Source organism: Melanerpes formicivorus, unplaced genomic scaffold, assembly GCF_026170545.1.
Source record: "Melanerpes formicivorus ecotype bairdi unplaced genomic scaffold, bMelFor1.0.p_v2 SCAF_43, whole genome shotgun sequence".
Taxonomy (NCBI): domain Eukaryota; kingdom Metazoa; phylum Chordata; class Aves; order Piciformes; family Picidae; genus Melanerpes; species Melanerpes formicivorus.
The window spans coordinates 840,524-851,279 of NW_027142395.1; the positions used below are offsets into that span (position 1 = coordinate 840,524).

The window sequence follows — 10,756 nt, forward strand, 5'->3', positions numbered from 1 at the left end:
GGCACAATGACTTCCCTGCTCCTGCTTGATGCAGTTCAAGGCACATTTGCTCTTTATTTATGCCAAATAGATTCACAGCTTCACAGACTGCAGTGGGTTGGAAGGGACCCTTAAAGGTCATCTTGTCCAACCTCCCTGCAGTGAGCAGGGACACCTCCAACTGGACGGGGCTGCCCAGGGCCACATCGAGTCTGACCTTGAATGTCTGCAGGGTCAGGGCATCAACTGCATCCCTGCAACCTGTTGTGGTATTTCACCACTCTCACAGGAAAGAACTGGAATGCCTGTGTGATTAGGCTGTGATGCTCGTTGCCATCAAAGGTTGTGAGAGCTACAAATAAAGGTTCAAGAAGTGCACAGGCATCTTCCTCGACAGTGACACTGAGTGCTGCAGATGGGTACTAGAAGGAGCTAATCCTTTGCCCTGCACACCAGGGCACCTTGGTGCAGGCAGGGCCCTCCAGCACAAGCAGCCTCCTGGGACCCCAAGGCCAGGCCCTACTCACCTTTTCAGGCTGCTCTCCGATTGGCTGCCTGCTGCTGTTCTATTGCAGACTGCTGCTCACGTGATCTCAGAGCAGCCTCTCATTGGCTGCCTGCTGTTTCATTGCAGAGACTGCTGCTCACGTGGTCTCAGAGCAGCCTCTCATTGGCTGCCTGCTGTTTCATTGCAGAGACTGCTGCTCATGTGGTCTCAGAGCAGCCTCTGATTGGCTGCCTGCTGCTGCTTTATTGCTGCCTGCTGCTCACATGATCTCAGAGCAGCCTCTCGTTGGCTGCCTGCTGCTGCTTTATTGCAGGGACTGCTGCTCACGTGATCTCAGAGCAGCCTCTCATTGGCTGCCTGCTGCTGTTTCATTGCAGAGACTGCTGCTCACATGATCTCAGAGCAGCCTCTCGTTGGCTGCCTGCTGCTGCTTTATTGCAGGGACTGCTGCTCACGTGATCTCAGAGCAGCCTCTCATTGGCTGCCTGCTGCTGTTTCATTGCAGAGACTGCTGCTCACATGATCTCAGAGCAGCCTCTCGTTGGCTGCCTGTTGTGTTTGGCCCAGAAAGTGCTCAAGTATAACAATCCAAGCTTTTCTGTCTGCTAGATGAACAACTGTCGGGAGGAGGATACACACATTTCATACTGATTTTTGTTGTTTGTTCATTTATCTACTGCCTGTCTGCATTGATGGCTGTGCCTGTTTTGTGTGCACATGCTATGTATATATATATATATATATATTTAAAAGACACTTTAAACAGGCATTCATCAAGATGCATGTTTAAATTGGATAAACACTCTTTAATAAGCAGTAATAAAATGAAGCTTAAATGTGGATGAAGGTAATTAAACAAAATGTGATGGTGGGTTCATGCCCTCCACCTTCTGAGGCTGCAGATTAAGCCCTGTTTGAGGTGTAGGGGGAAGATTGAGGGCTGGAGCTATGAGCAAGCTGGAGAATGCCCCAGGGCTCTGGACCCCTCCAGGGAGGCCACCAAGTCCTGCCTGTCCCTGCCCAGACCCACTAGGCTCTCAGAGTGAAATGGTCTTTGGTTGTTGCACTTGAAGTCAAGCCTTGAACTTTGAAGGAATGCTTTCCTCCAAACTGCAAGCAGCAGTAGGAATAGAATAGAAGAATAGAATAAGAATAGAATAAGAATAGAATAGAATAGAATAGAATAGAATAGAATAGAATAGAATAGAATAGAATAGAATAGAATAGAATAGAATAGAATAGAATAGAATAGAATAGAATAGAATAGAATAGAATAGAATAGACTTTCAAGATCATCGAGTCCAACCTATCACCCAGCACCATCTAAGCAACTAAACCATGGCACCAAGCTCCCCATCCAGTCTCTTCCTAAACACCTCCAGTGATGGTGACTCTACCACCTCCCCTGACACAGCTTGAGACTGTGTCCTCTTGTTCTGGTGCTGGTTGCCTGGGAGAAAATACCAACCCCCACCTGGCTACAGCCTCCCTTCAGGTAGTTGTAGACAGCAATAAGGTCTCCCCTGAGCCTCCTCTTCTCCAGGCTAAACAACCCCAGCTCCCTCAGCCTCTCCTCGTAGCCCTTGTACTCGAGGCCTCTCCCCAGCCTCGTAGCCCTTCTCTGGACACATTCAAGAGTCTCAATGTCCTTCTTAAATTGAGGGGCCCAGAACTGGACACAGTACTCAAGGTGTAGCCTATCCAGTACAGAGTACAGGGCACAATGACTTCCCTGCTCCTGCTGGCCACACTAGTCTTGATGCAGGCCAGGATGCCATTGGCCTTCTTGGCCACCTGGGCACACTGATGGCTCATTTTCTGCCAGCTGTCAATCAGTACCCCCAGGTCCCTTTCTCCCTGGCTGCTCTCCAGCCACTCTGACCCCAGCCTGTAGCACTGCATGGGGTTGTTGTGACAAAAGTGCAGCACCTAGCACTTGGACTTGTTGAATGCCATCATGTTGGACTCTGCCCATCAGTCCAGCCTGGCAAGGTCCTTCTGCAAAGCCCTTCTACCCGCTAACAGATCAACACCTGCTTGCAACTTGGTGTCATCTGCAAATTTTCTGATGATGGAGTCAATCCCCTCATCCAGATCATTAATAAAGAGATTGAACAGGATGGGACCCAGCACTGATCCCCAGGGCACACCACTAGTGCCTGGCTGCCAGCTGGCTGCGGCACCATTCACCACCACTATCTGGGCTCGGCCCTCCAGCCAGTTCCTAACCCAGCACAGAATGCTGCTGTCCCAGCCACAGGCTGACAGCTTCGCCAGGAGTTTGCTGCGTGGGACAGTGTCAAAGGCCTTGCTGAAGTCCAGGTAGACTACATCCACAGGCTGCCCCACATCCACCAGGTGGTCACCTGATCACAGAAGGAGATCAGGTTGGTGAGGCAGGACCTGCCCTTCCTAAATCCATGCTGGCTGGGCCTGATCCCTTGGCCATCCTTCAGGTGCACAGTGATTGCCCCCAAGATGATCTGATCCATAATTTTTCCTGACACTGAGGACAGAAGCCTTGGGTGTTAGGTAAGTGCATCTCAGAAACTATGTGATCAAGCACCTGACTGAAGTCCCTGTGTCCCCTTAAGCTCCCATTCAGCTTTGCTTTCCATGCCTTTTTTGTCCCACAAATCATCTAGCACTAATTTTACGGCAAAAATGTACTTTGGTCTGTGTGTCAAAGGTCTGTTCATGGCACAAGCAGCACCTCCAGCCTCTGCACTTGAGATTCTTTTCCACACAGATAATGCACTTTTTCATATAAAATCAGAGCCAAGCAATTTGGTCTCCCCAGACCCCTACAGCAGTCTGCAGGTGGGGCAGCAGCTGTGTTAAGTGCACAGTCGAGCAGCAAGCAGAGCTGGTAATATTTACAGCTACATATCTGATTACAGTGTGTATGGCATAGCTCACAAAGGGTTCTTACCCAAGTACCTTTCCTGACCTCCCTAATACCACAGCAATATTCACTGAGTCAGAGGAAAGTGCTTCTGGAGCATCTAGGGCTGTTGCTTGTCTTAAGAATCCCTAAGGATCTTTTTCACTCAGATAGAAGGGCAATGATCAACTCAACACACAACAGGTGCCAACAAATTGGTCCTGCTCAGCACAACCTCCCCATGCGCAGACCACTCTGGTTTTTCATGCAGCTCTCTTTCTTTGCACCAGTCAGACCCCTCATTACTTTAAGTGCTGCAGGGTCTCCAGGAAAACAAAGGAAAATGTCACTGCTGAGTTTTAGCTCAGTCACACACAACACTTGCCTGGGACATTAGGACAGAGATAGTCTGCAGGTCCTGTGTACCCCACTCCCAGCAGCTTTTACCATAACAGTAGCTGAGCAGAAAGTGATCACATCTCAGTGCTCTCAGACTTCATACAAGGATTCTGACCCAGTTTGAAACTTGTTTCTGAGTGCATAGTGGTTAAATTAACAATGGAAGACTCTACTTGATGGTGTGCATGCAGACAGCTTTAAGACAGAGCTGAGCAAGATCACCAGGATCAAACATTTGGAGTGAGTAATCAGAAACTTGCTCTACACACCAAGCCCAAGTGTTTTGTGAGCTTCAAGCAGCAATATCTCACCCAAATTAACCAACCTGCATTTTTCTGCATACTGCCTAGTCTTGAACATCTGGAATGGCCATTCCCACTGCTTTGCATGCTCTGTGGAAGCCACAAATTGGTCTGACATCCCCTCTACCACCACTCTTACATTTAAGGGAAAGGGTCAAGAGAGGCTTTCAAATACCATGGGGCCTTGGAAGGATATCTGCTCTGCCATAAGCAGTCTAACAAGACAATCTTGACAGCATGCTGAGTCCCCTCAACACCTTAGTGGAACTTAACTCACCACTCACCATTTTCTTTGGGATTTGGAGCACAAGTCCTGTGAGGAGAGGCTGAGGGAGCTGGGGTTGCTTAGCCTGGAGAAGAGGAGGCTCAGAGGAGACCTTATTGAGCTCTACAACTTCCTGAAGGGAGGTTGTAGCCAGGTGGGGGTTGGTCTCTTCTCCCAGGCAACCAGCACCAAAACAAGAGGACACAGTCTCAAACTGTGCCAGGGAAGGTTTAGGCTGGAGGTTAGGAAGAAGTTCTTCATAGAAAGAGAGATTGGCCATTGGAATGTGCTGCCCAGGGAGGTAATGGAGTCACCACTGGAAGTGTTTAGGAAGAGACTGGATGGGGTGCTTGGTGCCATGGTTTAGTTGATTAGATGGTGTTGGATGATAGGTTGGACTCAATGATCTCGAAGGTCTCTTCCAAACTGTTTTGCAGCTGCCTCTAGAACCTGTAGTTTTGGCCCAGCACTACTGCATTTCCTCTCCATGTCTTTCAAAATCACAGATTAAAGTGAGCAGCCTCCAGATGGAGCTCGTGATGCACAGACCTCACTCTGCCTTGGGTCTCAAGACTACTGGAAGGGAATCCCTGGTGCGGCTCTGGGTATAGTGTCCCAAAGAATCTTCCTCTTGCTTATCTAAGGAAAACTGAAGCTATATCTAACACTCTACTTTCAGGAATGAACAGGAGCATTCATGTGGTTCAGATTCTGGGTTCAAAGGAACAGAACATCTACTTGGTTTCCTACTCATCAAATTGGGTTTATAGCACCGTGAAAAGTTATAGATGCAGAGAGGTATCATTAACAAGTAGCCTGTAGTCAGCTCAAAGGCCTTCTCCAGCATTCAAGAAGTGATTAAAACTGCTGTTTCCTGTACAGTGTACCACTAGTTGATTTTTGTTATTTAGGAGTTTTTTTGCCACGTTTACCTCATTATCATACTTACTTTCTACTGCTACAAAACTTCCATTTCTGTATTCACCTAATAAACATTCTTATGTTTGTGGGGCATCAATGCCCTGAGGCCCACGAGCACCTGATATTTGGTCAGCTGTCTGCTTGGTTTGCAGTTCTACGCATACGTACTTTGATACCCGTATAGCAACACCTTCTGCTGTTCTGGGGCACAGAATCATATGTACACACTCCACAAAGCTGTAAATGCTGGGGGGGAGGGGGGAGGGAGTGGGATAGGATTGCTTTTTATTCTGAAAGCAGAGGGCTGTCTTAGGAGTGCTCAGTTTCATTTTCAAAGTGAATGTGAAGTAAGATGTGAAGAATGTTCTTCAAGTCAGAGGAAAGATCTTTATGCTAGCCCAATCTGCTTAATTATGCTTTTAAACTGTGGAAGTGTGTTGCTGGTTGTGCAGCTGTGTGGATGTATATGCAGGTGTATGCACACTTTCAACCATGTTTTTCTGCTTTAACCTGTTAAACCACTTGAAACTCAAAGTCATGACTTGTTGGGCACAGTCTGCTGAAACTGCAGTCTCAGGGCACTCTGAGTGACTTGTCTGTTTGTGCTAAGTACCTCTTTCAAATCCAGTTTCTTTTAACACCTGAAAATGAGATATGCAGGCTAAGAATAGCATATGAGTCCACCTGCAGGTGATTGCTCAAGGGAAGTTTCATTGAGATTAGGCTCATGGAACAGCAGATCAAAACTTACCATGCAGGCTCAAGTGATGAGAGCACTTGGACACACCACAGAAGGCTCACCAGATCCCCCAGACTTGAGGTGGGTTTAGGCTATACCTTTAACATTTAATTACAGATTTTGAGCAGAAGAGTAGAAAAATGTAAATAAATCACTATTGGGTGTAAAAAGGAAAACAAAAGGTTATTCTAAACAAATGCATTGGGTAAACATCTGGAATAAGACAGGCTGTACCATAACAATTCTTCTCTCTTCTGATCTTGGCTGTTTTGCTTCGCTCTGGAGAGGTAACATGCTTTGGCTGGCCTCAGCTAAGTCTAACCCACTGCTTTTCCTCTCCACTCCACTTTCTCTCTTGGAACAGGGGGGTAGGGGATAGAGGCAGTGGAATGTCTTCCCTGGTCTCTTGACCAGGGCGGGTTTCATGTTGTTTGCTTATTGTAAATACCTGTACAATATTGTAACTCCTGTATATTTTGTACACATTCATTGCATTCCAGTGCAGAGTGTAGACTTTGCTTGTAAATACAGCTTCATTTGCTTCTAACTGAGTTGGGCTGGCAAAGTTAATGCTGGGGGGAAACTTCAACTCACTACATTACAAAAAATAACTGGCACCCAACTTGGGGGGAAGGCACCAAGCCTCCTTTTTTTGTAGAGCTCACATTAATACCCCTGCATATAGAGATGTATTTGCAGAAGTCTTTGACCATGTGTTCATTGTGCCACGTGTGCAGCACTTTGGTTTAAATGCAGTACGTGAACTCTGACAAAAATTGATGTTTGTGTGAACTGCAAAAACACTGAAACATAATGAAATTTGTAAGAGCTGATGCCCTATGAGGAGAGGTTGAGTGAGCTGGGGTTGCTTAGGCTGGAGAAGAGGAGGCTCAGGGGAGACCTTATTGCTCTCTACAACTACCTGAAGGGAGGTTGTAGCCAGGTGGGGGTTGGTCTCTTCTCCCAAGCAACCAGCACCAGGATGAGAGGACACAGTGTCAAGCTGTGCCAGGGGAAGTTTAGGCTGGAGGTGAGGAGAAAGTTCTTCACAGAGAGAGTTGTTGGCCATTGGAATGTGCTGCCCAGGGAGGTGGTGGAGTCACCGTCCCTGGAGGTGTTCAAGAGGGGATTGGACGTGGCACTTGGTGCCATGGTTTATGTAGCCATGAGGTGTTGGGTGACAGGTTGGACTTGATGATCTTTGAGGTCTTTTCCAACCTTATTGATTCTATGATTCTATTCTATGATTCAAACTGAAAGGGTTGGCACCCAAACTGCCAGCTGTCTTGCTTGCCACTCGAGCAGAGCTAAGCAGGCTGAGTTGAGAAAGAGCTGAAATTTGCTCTTAAAAATTTCTTCAGGGGGAAATGGCAGACTTGCAAGCTCATGATAGGATTGGATGATGTTTCTTTGCAAAAAGCCAGAGGAACATTGGTGTGAAATCTCCTCACTTACTCATTCATCTCCTTATTTCCCCAACCATAAATAACTGCCCCATTTCTATTATACCTCTTCAAGAAACAGCAATCCAGACTGCTCCATAACAGCAAGGGAGTAATATCCTAATTGATCTTACATGCTAGTGTAATTATAATGAGGTCTGTGCTGAAAACATTATTTGTTTTCCAGTGTTGAAAGCACAGCTGTAAGTACATAGACCTTCCCTGTGCTTTCTCCTGAAACAGCTCTCTTGGCATCTCAGGTGTCTCACCGCAAAGCAGATGAGACTGTTTTCCCTCTCCAGATTAGCAGATTTGACTGAGAAGTGTCACCTGCTCTTGTGAAGCAGTCAGACAAGGAGACACGCCGTGAAGTGCTGATGCTCTGCAGATTCTCTTCTGCTGCTCAAAACACATAGACAAGTATTAAACAGTTTAGGGTCATGCTCAAACAGCACCAGCTACTGAGGTTGAATCCTGACTCACTCCCAACCGCTGACTTTCTTACAGCATTTACCTCTTACTGGCCCAGGATCCCAGAACAAGAGGACACAGTCTCAAGGGGAAATTTAGGCGCGAGGTGAGGAGAAAGTTCTTCCCAGAGAGAGTTGTTAGCCATTGGAATGTGCTGCCCAGGGAGGTGGTGGAGTCACCATCCCTGGAGGTGTTCAAAAGGGGATTGGACGTGGCACTTGGTGCCATGGTTTAGTGGTCATGAGGTGTTGGGTGACAGGTTGGACTTGATGATCTTTGAGGTCTTTTCCAACCTTATTGATTCTATGATTCTAAATGTGGCTAATTTCACAGAAATACAGCTGCACTCAAGGAATGAAATCTTGATCTCTCTGAAACATACTGGCACTAGTTCTGGGACTTCTTTGAAGTGCTTTGTTGGCTTAAATTGAAAGGTGCCATCCTTCTGAGAATGGGAATGGTGTTTGGGGGTGGAGGGGAAAAGCAGGGATGACAGGGTCTCTTTTGTGCAGGGAAAGGCAGAATTCAACCTGTGCTTGAAATGACTACAGAAAAGCTTTCTAGATATTTGGATGGGCCACTGAGATATAGCAAATGGACAGGAAATACAATTCTGTCATGCCAAAAACTTACCCTGCTTAGTTGTTGTGGCACCTGTGTAATCAAATTCCTGTCTCAGGTTAGGCCCAGGTTATTCCCCAAAAACAAAAGTGAAGACATGCTCTTTTTACAATGTAGAGCAATGGTTAAAGTTTACAGTTCTGACTGTATGATTGCTTTCATCTCACAAAATGAGAAAGGCATGAATGAACAAAAAGACCTCTAACATCCACTAGGGAGAGAATTGTCTAGGTAGTCCACAAGTACAAATAGTTTAATCTTTTTCATACTCTATCAGAAACACTTTCTGTGCCTGCAAGCATTTGCCATACATTTCTCTCTAATCATCCTTTCACAGGCTAGATCACAGCAGCTATGCTTCTGTGCAGGGACAGACTGTCTAGAGAAGTGGTTTCCCTAGCAAGAGGATTGCTTCACAATCAAGCAGCTTCCTTTGTTGGCTTTTTTTTTTGTCTCCATGCTGGGAGATAAATTTGACTTCATTCTGCATATGGCAGTAGGCCCAAGATACATGCAGCTGTGCCCAAGAAAGTCCCTGATTGTGAGAGACTAAAACTTGTCTCTTCTGATGCAACTCAACAAAATAAAATCACCTTTGCTGCTGGCCCAGACAATGGATTCACCACCTGGGCCCTGATGTGTGTTGGGTGTGTGGGCAGGTAAGTGGAGAAGGAGAAGGCAGAGGACCCTCCCCCCCACACTTCCTCCAGACCCCTGTCCAAACACAAAGGAATACACAGGAAGATTTCCTGGGGAACAATACCTGGACATATACCTAAGGACTAAAAAACTGTATAAAAAGACTTGAGCAACTACTGGCTCAGAAGAAGAAAAACACAGAAGAAGGAAAACACAGGAGGAAAAGACCTGGACAATGCCGCCGAGAAGGAAAACCGGAAAGAATACCAGGACAGAGACATCTCCATGGAGCTGGGAAGGAGCAGACTGAGAGGAACCCTCTCTCTGTGTCCTAAGTTCTGTCTGCTGCAACTCATGGAGCTGAAGAGGCTGCCCAGAGGACAACACAGCCAAAGCTGCAGCACCCTTCTTCTACAGCCAAAGCTGCAGCCACCTTTCCTCCACAGACTCAAACTGTCTTGGGGGGTGAGGGGTGTGGTAACAGAATTCCTGTCCTCTTCTCTCTCCCTCTTCTCTCTCTCTCCCTATTGTCTCTCTCTCCCCTTCTAATCCATCCACTTCATTTGTGTAATAAATAGTCTAGCTATTGATATTTTGGCCTCGTTTGTGCCTCTAATTTCATACCATGGGAATATTCAAAAGAACTGAGTCTCTTTCCCTCTCCGGACCAAGACATGGATCCAGCACCATTTTACAACAGCTCTTCCCCAGCCCTGTAGATCTGAGTGTGGTGGCTAGAGAGAGAGAGAGATGCAGAGTATCTACAAACAATATTGTTATCTTGTTTAAAAAATATATAACCTCTACAGCAAATCAGAGTTCATTGTTATATCTTGCCTTGTCTCTATCTGGACTTTGCTGAAATGTGTCACAGCTGTAGGGTTAAACCAAACTGTTCTAATAATGACTTGTCTTTGTCTTTACTAGCTGCAAAAACTTGCTTAATGTTCTACTGTACTTTTTAACAAGCACCCAGTGTCAGTGGGACTTCATTAGAAGAGCATTCTTAACTATGGTTCTTGCTCTACTTTGTATTTTTCAATTATCATGTTTAAAGAGGAAAGAAATGTCATGTCCCAAGCCATAAGGGGGTAAACTGGAGCTGTACAGCAGCAAAAGGAACAAAATGGTAGGCCTTCTCTGAAGCCACTCAGAGTTTTCTAGAAATATGAATACCTGTGCTGGGCCAGACCAAGGCTCTGCTTAGCTTATTAGGTCATAGAATCATAGAATCAATAAGGTTGGAAAAGACCTCAGAGATCATCAAGTCCAACCTGTCACCCAACACCTCATGACCACTAAACCATGGCACCAAGTGCCACGTCCAATCCCCTCTTGAACACCTCCAGGGATGGTGACTCCACCACCTCCCTGGGCAGCACATTCCAATGGCTAACAACTCTCTCTCTCAACTTTCTCCTCACCTCGAGCCTAAAGTTCCCCTGGTGCAGTTTGAGACTGTGTCCTCTTGTTCTGGTGTTGTTGCCTGGGAGAAGAGACCAACCCCCTCCTGGCTACAACCTCCCTTCAGGCAGTTGTAGAGAGCTGTAAGGTCTCCCCTGAGCGTCCTCTTCTCCAGGCTAAGC

At 46.5% G+C, this 10,756-nt stretch overlaps 1 long non-coding RNA gene across 1 annotated transcript; it reads left to right on the plus strand.

The window, feature by feature from the left end:
• The first annotated feature begins 5,993 nt into the window (after positions 1-5,993).
• Positions 5,994-9,811, plus strand: LOC137451387 (uncharacterized). Its single transcript, XR_010989808.1, has 3 exons — positions 5,994-6,078; positions 7,947-8,016; positions 8,869-9,811. It is a non-coding gene; the product is annotated as an uncharacterized lncRNA (long non-coding RNA).
• The last annotated feature ends 945 nt before the right edge of the window (positions 9,812-10,756 follow it).